General features: G+C 36.4%; 1 protein-coding gene across 2 annotated transcripts in view; it reads right to left on the bottom strand.

The window, feature by feature from the left end:
* kra (basic leucine zipper and W2 domain-containing protein kra) overlaps window positions 1–13,041 on the bottom strand; it is a 168,419-nt gene that overhangs the window by 145,483 nt on the left and 9,895 nt on the right. The window contains exon 1 of one of the 2 annotated variants that reach the window (XM_090405614.1): window positions 8,531–8,553. The exons of the other annotated variant lie outside the window; for it this stretch is intronic. The gene's annotated coding sequence lies outside the window, so the exon portion shown is untranslated. Of the gene's footprint in view, window positions 1–8,530; window positions 8,554–13,041 lie in introns of those variants that run through there. 2 annotated transcript variants of the gene reach the window in all.

The following is a 13,041-nucleotide window of genomic DNA, read 5'->3' as shown; positions in this document are numbered from 1 at the left end:
GTCCGTGCGGTTAGCCTAGTGGCTTTGCACTTCGCAACCATATGCCTGGAGGAGTGTCCTGGGTTCAATTCCCATCGCCGACGTGAGGAGCTTAAGGATCTTCCTCAGCCACAGCCAAGTTAGCCGGTCTTGGGTGTGGACAGCAGGATTTCCCCCCCCCCAGTTTATCTGGGGTTTTTCATCTTGCAGGCAGGCAAACCAGCCCCTTGAACACACACACGGATCAACAGCCATAAATACTTACCCCCCCCCCATGTGGGTCTCAACTCGCCCAATAGGGACAGGGGAGAAAAGGGAGGAAACTCGATATGAATACATAAATAATTCCAATATTTCATCTGTCACCAAGACATCCTCAGGGATTGCGAATAACTTATAAAACACACTCAAATACAACACAGTACTAAGTGAATTTGATCAACCAATATTCCCTTAAATGACACCTTTACACTCTTAAAATATGTTTTTCCTTCTGATATCTTAGATCTCTTTTCCTCTGCCATCAATTCTGGTTATTTTTCTTGGAAGAACAAAATTTGCAAACAGATAGAGGGAACAGCTATGAGTTCTTCCGTCCTGCCAATTTTCACATGGAACATTTGAAAAATGAGCCATAGACTCGAACCCTCTCAAACCTTCTATCTGGCTAAGATATGCAGATGATGATTTCACTATTTGGCCTCATGGCCCAGACAAATTAGACTTCTTCCTCAGTCACCTCAATAGCCTACATCCAAGAATCCAGTTTATAATGAAAAAGGAAAATAACAATAGTTTACCACACCTTCCTAATGGTAACCTTTCCTTCACCGTACATAAGAAACCCACTCACACAGGCAGATACATTCACAAACTCTCCTACCACCATTCAACAATATGGCATTATTAAAACTCTAACCAACAGAGCCCACAATCTTTGATCGAGTGGAACTGTCCTTTCAACCGAACTCAACCACATACACAACACCTTCCTCTCCAATGGCTATAGCAATTACAGAATTAAACAAATAATCCGTTCCTCCCTCCCCCATTTCCCAGCCATCTCTTCGGAAGGATTTCAGAAATGCCATCACCATCCCCTACATCCATGGCACACTAGAAAAAAGAGACAAGTCTCCTTAAAAAAGTGCAACCTCTACACAGCTTTTAAGCTCCACTGTAAACTTGCTACCCTTAACTGTTCTACTAAAGATCAGCTCCCTCCTCTCTCAGTGCCTGGAGAAGTACCATGTTCCTGCAAGTTGTCTTACTTTAGACAGATCAGCAACCATCCATTTAGTAGAACACAAATTGTACATCTGCAATCATGACTATGGCCAAACTGGCCTTGCAGACTATGTTTTGGATACAACCCACAGGATCCCCTGGAGAAAAATGATCATGCTCCACCATAGTAAATTCAAAAAAGAAAGACTGTTTTTAGAATCTGTGGTGACACTCAGAAATCAACCAAATTTAAATAAATATAGTTGCATAAAACTTCCCAAAATTTGGGAAATTAATTATCAGTCCCCACTTTACATCCTAGGCAATTTACAAATGCCACAGAGGGAACACCACCTAGATAGGACTTTAGCGTTATTTGTAATCCCTGTAATCCATAAATTAAAAATTAGTTTTTAATCCTTACCTAGTGCTGTAAATATTCCATTAAACCTCCAACATGATGCTCTTCCAGCACTTAAACCTCAATACAGAAATACTAGATGTTTAATAGAGACATGCATGTTAGACATATTACGTTTTAAATAACGGCTCCTATAATTGAGAAAAAACTACCGTATTTTTCGACAGATAATGCACACCCCCAACATTTTCATGTATAGATAACACGCATGCGCCAACTAGCGATAGAGTTAGGAAGTACAGACAGAGGAATTCTTTAAAAGCATGTGCATTGCTAGTAGCAGTGGTTGATTATTCCGTACATCCTGTTTTAAAATATTTCATAAAGTAAACATTATTTGTTTATATTTTGTTATTAGATCTGAATTACCAATGGAAGACAGAAGTACTTCTAGGAGAAAACTACACAGTGCAGTTCAAGCTTAAAGTGGTAGAATTAGCAAAGGAAAAAGGATGAGGTTCCCGTAAGTTTTGCCATGCCTAGTTCTAGGACTGTGAATCTGAAGGGAGCAAAAGAGGTTTCAGTTGCTACAACGGGGCACGAAAGGTCTAACTTTACTGTGGCTCTCTGCATAACTACACATAGTTGCAAACTGCCACCGATGATGATTTTCAAAAGGACTGTTCCAAAAGGTTGCGATTCCAAAGATATTATTGTTACTGCTAATGATAAAGGCTGGATAAATTCCGAGGTTATGAAATTTTGGTTGGAGAATGTGTGGCGAAAGAGAAAAATGGCATTTTTCAACCCAAAATCTTTGTTAGTGTTGGATTCGTGTAGGGCACAGACGACAGCAGAAGTTAAAACAATCGTAAGTATTCCAAATTAGCCGTCATTCTAGGTGGTTTAACAAATAAACTCCAACCTTGATCTTGCAATAAATAAACCAAAGACAATTTGCGGGCTAAGTGGGAAGACTGGATGATGATTGGCATCCATGAATATAACAAAACAGGGCAGATGCAAAGAATGCCATATAAAGATACAGTTACGTGGATTGTAGAAAGTTGGGCTGCTGTAAGTAGAAAATGTGTTAGAAATGGTTTCATTAAAGCACAAGGAGGGAATGCAGTGGTGTCCAGTGACAATGATTATGAAGCTGAAGAAATACCAAACGAAATTTTTAATGCAATTGATTCTTTCAATATTGAGTCTGATGAAGAATTTTTTGGATTTGAATAAGGTAATGTTCAATAAATATTAAGTAATACTTCTACTTTAGTTTTGTTATTACATTTGATTTACCTCTCATACATTTCAAATGTCTACCGTGCAAGTTCATTTTTAACGAATTTAGACTTTTTTTGTATAGATAATGCACGTGTCATCTATCGAGAAATATGGTAAATAGAATTATTACACCTATATATTTCACTCAATGTGATGAACTTCATTCAGAGTGAAGAAGACAGAAGAAATGGTAACATTTAAATTATGAATACAAGAACAAGTCATACAGTATGTATCATATAAGTTTATCAAATTTAACAACATATTTGCTAATAAATAAAATTATTGACTTATTATCTTATATTTCATCATCATCAAATTCCTGCCATGTACCCTCAAGGGGTGTACAGGATATGATAGTACCACATGAAAAAAATTACATCATTATTAATTTCCTATCTACATTTTTCCTCCAAATAAGTCTGTTACTTGTCTTATATCTTAAATACAGATCTTATATTTCTATCGTCTAAAGCACTTTGTACCGTATCAATCCACCTATATCTTGGTCTTCCTCTGGGTCGTTTTGCTACCAACCTGGCAGAGAACACTTGTTTTGCTAATCTTTCCTTGCCCATTCTGTTTAAGTGACCATACCACATGAAATTAGCTCTGCTAACGCATTCCTGGATGCTGACAATGTCAAGTTCTTTCCTAATATCCTCGTTTCTAATATGATATTGCCATTGATGCCATCTGTTCATGCCTATAATCTTTCTCAGGACTCTCATATCTGTGGTCTCTAGTCTTTGGTCAAGTGTTTTACTTCTGACCCAGCTCTCAGATCCATAAGTTAAAACTGGTTTGAACACTGTCTTATATACAGCTAATTTAGTGTTCTGACTAATTTCTCTCTTATTCCATATGAATTTATTCAATTGACTTCCCACCATACCAGCTTTGCTGATTCTGTTGTCTATTTCTATATTTAATTTACCATCTTCAGTAAAAATCGTGCCTAAATAGCTGAAATGTTTTACTTGTTCCACAGGTTCTCCATTCACAACACAGTTGACATTTTCAATGATTCTGCCTATTTTCATTGTCTTTGTCTTTTTATTGCTGACCTTCATACCATATCTATTACAACAGCTATTCAATTTAGTCAGAGAATCTTGCAGACTTGTAGCGGATTTATTTAGAAGTATAACATCATCTGCATAAAGAAAAGAGCTGACATTAACATCTCCAATTTTGATATCATGTTTAATACCACTTTCCTTCATAATGTGATCCATATAGATAATGAATAACAGAGGGGATAATGTACATCCTTGTCTCACACCAGATTTAACATTAAACCATCTTCCTATATTTCGCTTTAGTCAAATTAGCATCATCGGGGATTAATACACTTGTACTAAACACATGCACACTTCAGTAACAAAGATGAAAAAACCAGAGAGATACAGGGCGAGTCAGATCCAACCATATTTGTTTAAGTTGGGATGGTTGGTAAGGGCTACAGCATATTCATGGAAAAGCCTCTCGAACTTGAATTTGCTTCTGTGGCATAAGGTGGCTCTTTTTTCAACAGATCCTGTTTCAGAGCATGGTCTGATGATCCTGAGCAGTCATAGTGATGGAATCAGATCAATCAGGATCGGGATAACTAGGATTAGGAGACCATACCCTGGATACACGGCACAGAATCCACTGGGATAAAAGCCACCTTGATCCACCAGAGGAAATCAAGTTTGAGATGTTTTTCTTGAATCAGCTGCAGCCCTTATCAACTACTCCAATCTAAACAGATATGGTTGTATCAGACTCCCCCCCCCATATGGGAAACCCTCATCTGCAGTCAGCCCAATGACCAAGAACACCCAACCGAAGTCAATAGATGGCGTAATTGCAGGGCTTTAGGTCTTCCTGTATCTCTCCCTGGTTTTTTCATCTTTGTTACTGCAGTTTGCCTGCGTGAACGTGTCTAATGCAAATATATTAATCCCTGATGATGCCGATTTGACTTTGGCGAAATATAGGATAATTAAATAATTTCAGTGATTAACAAATACATTAATTTCTTAAACTATATATGATGCAGGAGAAACAATGTATAAGCCTAAACACTAGGATTAGTCATACAGTATGTATATATCATGTGTCTTGGTCACAGCTGTACACGTAGGAGGAAACTATTAGAGTTGAGTTATTTAAAGCATTTTACTTTCCATAGAATATGTACCCCAACATACATTACTGATGTGCTGTCATTAAAACCAATTCCTACATTAAAATAAACTGAGAATTACTTTTTTTTCTTTTCTGAATGTGTTCTCTAATGTCTGTATAAAAAAGGAAAAACTGAGAATTATTATTATACTGGTAGGGAAGTCACTGTAAGCTGATCAGACTGGACACCTAGAAGCAAGAGCTGACAGATAAGTGATCACATTGCTGAAGTGATAGTTTTCACAATGAATAACTTGACTGCTTCAGCAGCGTAACCAAAAGATGAACAATAACTCTGATAATATTTAATGAACTAAAAGTTGAGTTGGATTACGTCAGAATTAAGTAAGCATATAGATATTCTATCTGTTATTTGCGTTCATTCCTCAGGCTAGTCCTAAAAAGAGGAATATAGATATTGAGATTGAAGATAAAAAACCCAATTCATAAAACATTTATAGAAAGAAAATCTAAACCTCTTAAGTCTAAACTCATGCTTGGCCAACCTGGGTTAGTATGCCAGAACTTATTCCCACATATCTCCCAAGATAAAGGTGTGGTGCATGCATCCCCTCAGGGTACATCTGGATAATCACCTAGTGTAATACTACAATATAACCACAATTACTGGACAAAATCACTCTCCCCTCCCTCATTTCTTCCAGCATGTTACAAATGTCTAGAATTAAATAGACATCAAAAAGACAGATGACAAAGAGAGATTTCTTTTGAGGGTACAGTTGATCTAGAGACAGAATAACATTCTGTCCATGGCTAAAATGGCCAGGATTCCAGACTTCATTCACTGAAGTAACTACATTTTATTGGATTATTACTAAACAATATTACCTTACCTTTGGTAACCATACCGTGACACAAAGAGAAACAATTCTAAACAATTCTAACCTGAAATCAACCAGATTCACTTTATAAATGCAGTGATCTTTCGCTTATTTGATTCCTATGCAAAATTAAATGGGCTTATCAGTTACTTGAGGATATGTTTATACAGTTTTTTAAGTCAGCTGATGCTCTAATTAATTCAAGAATTGTTTAACTGAAGGTTTGATGACTTGGGTCAGATATCTGATTGCAGTTTTAGTTCCATGTTCAAAAACATCTTTTTCCAATAATCAAAACCACATCTATTCTTTTTGAGAAATTCATATATCTGCTTCATATAGCTTCATTCAAATTCATATAGCTGGTATTCATGAGATCAACACTGATCTCATGAATACCAACTAGATTCTGTAAAATGTAACAATGCATACATGATCATCATCATCAGTGGTCCCTGACAGGCACTTAAGCACTATGATCTTTCAACTATTCTTGGACTTTGCACCTGTAATTTGAAGATAAGGTGGTCACAGCCCTATGTCTGTAAATGCATGTGTTTACAAGGCTGGTTTGCCTGTTCTAGGGGACAAAAAATCCCAAAGTTTCCAGGTGAAAAAAAAAAAAAAAAAAAAAAAAAAAAAAACCTACCTCTGTATGAGACTGGCTAACTCACCTTTCATCGAAAGAGACCAGTAAAGGTTCCTCGCGTCACAGATGGGAATCGAATCCAAGTCTTTCTGACTAAAGAGCTTTTGTCTATACCGACTGAGCTATGGAGGCTCATATACATGATCACTCTACAACATCAGGTTATAGGATCCATAATCTGATATCGCAAATTATACTTATGTCCTCTCAGAGTGGAGGATTTGAAAGGCAATGTCACTAATAGTTTTGAAAGCATATGGTGTGAGGTAAAGGTGGGCAGGACAGACTATTTAGTGGGGTGTTGCTATAAGACAGGGAGTATAGAAGGTGAGTTAGGCACTGAGCTTGGCAAGTGCAAAAAGAATGATTGTTATGGGAGATTTTAACTATAACAGTATAAATTGGGAAGAGGATTGCACGTAATGGTAAGGGAATTCTTGAGGGACAAATAATGTCTTAGACAACATGTAGTAAAAAGAATATGAGGTTCAAGAGTTTTAGATTGTCATAGCATCAGAAGATCTGATTATAACTGAGATGGCTTCTCTACCCCAGCTGGAGAGAGTGGCTATATGGTTTGACTTGGAAACAGAATAGACATGCTGGAGTATCAAAGGGAAAGGAATGTATGTGGAATTAAGGCAGGTGATTAATAATAGTATCAGATATCAGCTTGGGGTAGTGCCATGGATGGAAGAATTGGAAGGGTGAGATATCAGTGCTTGGGAAAGTATAAAGGAATATTACAAGTGAAGAAAAGAACACAATTTGGTGTTCAAAGTGTCAAACTACAGACTAGTTTGTATTTCATCAGTAGTTGTAAAGATTTTGGAGAAATTAGCGAGGGATGGATCATTAACAGCGTTGAACAGATGAGAATAATGTTATCTGTGAAAGTGAACATGGATTTGTTAAAGGATACTCTTGTTTTAGTAACATGATTGCCTTTTATGATAAAGTGACAAGAGCAGTTGATAAGGAGAAAGGCATATTTTGCAAATTTTTGGATTTTACAAAAGGCAATTGACAGGATAACACATGATAAGTGTATTTCACTAACCTGACATCTAAATCCATGTGCTCCAACTTAGTGAAAAGGATTCGGGAATGGCTATGATAGTTATCACAGTTATGCATGAGGGAGCAGGTTACAAGTGGGATTCCATTATTATCTTCTATTGAACTGGTATTTAAACTTCAGGTTAGAAATTAGCCCGTATTAGCAGGACAGAATATATCCTACTGCTTATACTTCAGCTAATCGTTTTGATAATTTCTTTTTCTCCAATAATCATCAATCCATTAAACAATTAACATCTCTCAACTTAAAAATGGTTGCAGTAAGGATTCCATCATTGTCAATCAACAGATGATCTCACATACTGCATGAGAAAGTCTGGAAAACTCGTGTCGAGTCTATCTCTGAAGCATTTGATCATGTTCAGAGAAAGGTTAGTAGCTTTCTACAATTCATTCAACCCATCATCACAAACTTTACTGATTCGGCTTCATTAGTTGTAAAGTTTGTGATGATGGGTTGGATGAATTGTAAAAAGGCTACCAACCTTTGTGTTAACCTGATCAAATGCCTTACAGATAAAGATTGTCAGATGATGAAATGCTCCACTGGTGATGTTTATACAAAGAATGAACAGTTCCTCCAGTTCACTGCTGATCCACTATTTTATTGTTTGGTATGTTGGAAATTCACATGCACCATACAGATCAATAAAATTTCTTGAATACTTACTGCTACAACCCTAAACTGATCTCCACATCACCCTACAAATGTGGTTCTGATAGCATCATTAACTTAATTGCTAGAGAAACAATCCTCTTTTATTGCTCACAAAGAATTTTTTTCCTTTACTATTACTTTAATATCAATCTTTAGAAAAGATTTCTTTTTCTTCGGATAATGCTAACCTCCAATATTTCTTGACAAACACACAAGTATCATCCTCTTAAGATCCAAAAAATTAGGTTCTCTTTCAATCAAAACTTTACCTTTTAAATCTTGTGTAAATGAAAAATTCACCCAACAACTGGATACTGCTCTTTATCACCACCTGGAATGACGACAGATCTAGGGAACAAACACTTCAAAAATGTAATAAAACAGAAGAGAGAGATATGACAAAGATGTACAAATTAGAGAATTTTATAGTATATACAATTTTCCATACAGAGACAGATGATGTGTGACAGACACAATATTAGAATTCTTAAACTTGTGTTTATTTTAGTGTACTGTTATCATTCATTAAACATTAATGATGTGATTTAATTCAGCTAGACATTCCTTCTAAGAAAAAATCCCTTCTGAATTTTCCCATAATGTGTCAGAAGGATCACTGTGTGTATGGGAGGTATTAACTAAATTGAAATAATGCTTGTCGGAAGTTTTTTTCACTTGGTTAGACTAAAATTATATATTTAGTTTAATCCTTTATCCAAATGTAAGCAAACTAATAGTCCTGAAGATACTTCAGGCACAAACTTTGTTTGCTTACACTTGGATAAAGGATTAAACTAAATATATAATTTATGAAATAATGCTTATACATCTGAAATTCATTTACTAAGTGCATAGCTTTACTTGTTCTTTTTTAAGATGTGTACCAATGAGTGATAGAACCTTGCTTTATTTATACAGTCACTAGAGGATCATAAGTTGTGTAGTGTTAAAAAAGATTTGGAAAAAATAAGTTAATTTGAGTAATAATTGGCAATTATTTTTGATAATGCAGTGTTTGTGGAATTCTTAGCATGATTTATTAATTGAAATTGCTTTCTTTAAACTGAACACAATGGCAGTACTCATGAGGGCAACCACATGGGCATTGACCAGTGTGACTAGGTGAGTGTCATGAAAATCCATCAATAATGATGTAGACTTTTCAAAAATGATTCAGTGTAGTGAGTGTAATAAGTATGTATGACAGAATGTAAGAGATGTGTTTGTAGAGAGAATGAACAGGAGATGATGTGCGATATATTATTAGACGACGAGCTAATGAATGCAAAACAGACTGAAAAAATAAAAGATGTAGTAAATGAAAGAAATGGAATGAAGCTAGAGAAACTAAGGGAATGAAAGAATGCAGAAGTGAAACTACAGGAGTGACAGAGTGAAATTGTCACAATGCAAGATTTGATGAAATAGTTATTGAAAATGAAAAAAAGGAATATACGCAGTGATATTAGATGTTTAGTGGAAACTAATAAAAGTATGCCAAAGAATAGAAAGAAAAAAAAAAAAATATATATATATATATATATATATATATAGGTAAAGAGGTAACAAATAATTCCAGGATAGTAATGTATGGAGATTCCATAGTTAGTGGATTAGTTAATGAGGGTCCATAAGGTCTACTATCCAAGAGATTGAATAAGCAAGATAATTCTGATGTTGGACATAAGGAGAAAAAGAGCAAGTGATGGTTATGGGGATAAATGATTTAAGTGGACATAAGAAGCATGTAAGGATGCATATCATGAGGTTATTGAGAGGACTGAAAGATAACAGTATAGCGGGAAAGGTTGTCAGTATGTTGACGAGGTATGACAATGATGAGTTGAGACAGAGAGCCAAAATCATGAATGGTATGCTAGCAAAGCTGTCTGAGGAGAAAGGAGTAGAGTTTGTGGGTGTATGACATGTGTTTGAGGGAAGAATGGAATTATGTAGGTGTGATGGTTGCATTTGAAAGTACTCATGGAGTACTTTCAAATTGGAGTGAGTCCACTGGAGAAGTATTACTACATGGAAGTGAAGTCTGTGATGCAAGCAAGAGATGGTTTGAAAGATCTGGAGAGTGGTAGTGAAGAGAGAGAGAGAGAAATGATTAGCATTGGAAACAGTAGTAGTGTAACAGATGATGAGAGAAGCTGAGACTTAGTGGATATGTGGTGGGGAAACCACAAGCAACAAGTGACTTGGATAGGACAGATTATAGACCTAAAAATGAGCAGCTGTGTTTGTTTACAAATGCCAGAAGTATCTGAAATAAGGGAAATGAAATGGTTTCGCTGATTGAGTTTATTCAACCCCAAATCATTGGAATAAGTAATACATGGTCGAATGAACATGATATTCTAAAGGGAATAGAAATGGAAGGATACAATATTTTTCACAAGGATAGAAAGGACAAGAGAAGTGTGCTGCTGATGACAGCAGGAGAGTTGTGTAAACATAAGGTTGACATGAAAGGGAAATAATGGCAATGGTTATGAGACAGTGTGGTATGAGGTGGTGGTTGAGGAAGGCATATTTAGTTGGATTTTGCTATAGGCCAGAGAATGTGAAGGGTAGTGATGAAGAAATATATAGACAACTTGGATTAGTGAACAAAGGAAAGGTAATTATTATGGGCGACTTTAATTATGGCAGTATAAATTGAAATGAAGAGATAGCATTTGGGAATGAGAAAAATGAATTTCTCGAATTCTTGAGAGATAACTATCTCAGGCAGCATATAAAGGAAGGCACATGAGGATCGAGTGTTATATCTGATCATTTCATCAGAGGATGCAATTGTGAGCAGGGATAGATACACACTTTCATCCAGATGGTGAGAATGATCATGAAGTGATCACCTGGGTTGTGACTAGCCATATGCAGCCTTCTGTGAGGAGGGGATATATGTGGAATTACAAGGCTCATGATTATGACAAGCTTAGGAGACAGCTTGGAGCTATAGCATGGAATGAGGAGTTCCTTACACACACACATTCTTGGGAACTAACAAAGAAATACATAACAGCATCAATGTGTGAATGTATTCCAAAGACCAAAAGGCTGAATAAGGTAGGTGTAAAATGGATGAATGAGAAGGTTAACCATGAAATCTGGAAGAAGGTACTTTGAAGGCAGTACAAGATGTACAATGGAAATAATTAGTTATATGAAGAGTATAAAAAAACAAGCCAGGAGAGTGACTCAATAAGAAAAACAAAAGTGCAGTACGAGCAGAAATTGGCAAATCAGCTAAAGAAAAACCCTAGAGAATTTTTTTAGATATGTGGAATAGAAGAAAGAACGATCATGATAAGTTGATATTAATGGATGAAAAATGATAGTATGGTAATTGCTGCAGAAGACATTGTTGAGGTATTTAATGATCAATTTATAAGGGTGTATGTTTCATCCTGATCATGGTGGAATCATGATGAACTTAAATGTAGAAGACATAGAAGAAGATGGCTTAATTGTGAGTGAGCAGGAGGTAGTTGAGGAAATAAATAACCATGAATAAGGCAATAGGATTTGATGACACATCACCATGCATTTTAAGGGAATTGGCAGTAGCACTGGAATGCCTGTTTAATAACAGTCATACAACAGCACAGGTTCCAAGGAAGTGAAAGGACAGTAGAACTGTTCCACTGCATAAAGGTGGTGATAAATGTAGGTTCAAATCATAGGCCAAACTGTATATCTGGAGCTGCGGTGAAGGTGCTGGAGTGATTGGTGAGAAATAAGATACAGAAATGTGTTGATAATAGCAATATTCTCTGTGGTTATCAGCATGGTTATGTTAAAAGGAAATCATATTTTACTAACTTACTTATGTACTATAACAAGGTGACAAATACCTTGGACAGGGGAGCTTGAATTTTCAAAAGCTTTTCATAGATAGTCACATGACAAGCTGTTAAATAGATTGAAACAGATGGGATTGATTAACACTCGAGTTGGAATGATTTTGACTTTGTAATAATAAATTTAGTTTAATCCTTCATCCAAGAGTGAGCAAACAAAGTTTGCGCCTGAAAGTATCTTCATGACTGAGGTAAGGTGGTACAACACCAGGGCAACTCGTTGCAAAGGTGGAGCAAGCTACCAACACTCCTGTCTCAGTATCTCCTATAATGTAAAACACATCTCCTTGCGGATATGTCTAATGTTATGCATTAAGGGAAGGGCCACTGCCCAGACTAGTTTTGACCTTTATTGAGGTCTCTTCAGTGGGAGCCAGGCCCAAGTTGAGATGAGACACCAGGCAGAAGCTTTAGCAGGTCATCTCTACCTATAGGCATTGCCAATTGGTGTGCCACCCTATTTTAATAAATTACTCTGGATTTAGAGAAAGATGTTGAAAGTTTATTTTTCACTTGGTTAGAGTATAATAAATTTAGTTTAATCCTTTATCCAAGTGTGAGCAAACAAAGTTTACGCCTGAAAGTATCTTCAGGACTGGGGTAAGGTGGTACAACACCAGGGCAACTCGTTGCAAAGGTGGAGCAAGCTACCAACACTCCTGTCTCAGTATCTCCTATAATGCAAAACACATCTCCTTGCGGATATGTCTAATGTTATGCATTAGGGGAAGGGCCACTACCCAGACTAGTTTCGACCTTTATTGAGATCTCTTCAGTGGGAGCCAGGCCCAAGTTGAGATGAGATACCAGGCAGAAGCTTTAGGGTCATCTGAAGATACTTTCAGGAACAAACTTTGTTTGCTCACACTTGGATAAAGGATTAAACTAAATTTATTATACTCTAACCAAGT

This window comes from Typopeltis vanoorti, chromosome 15 (genome assembly GCF_054136105.1).
Source record: "Typopeltis vanoorti isolate ZY-2024b chromosome 15, IOZ_Tvanoo_1.0, whole genome shotgun sequence".
Lineage (NCBI taxonomy): Eukaryota > Metazoa > Arthropoda > Arachnida > Uropygi > Thelyphonidae > Typopeltis > Typopeltis vanoorti.
This window is presented reverse-complemented; position numbering and strand designations above follow the sequence as displayed.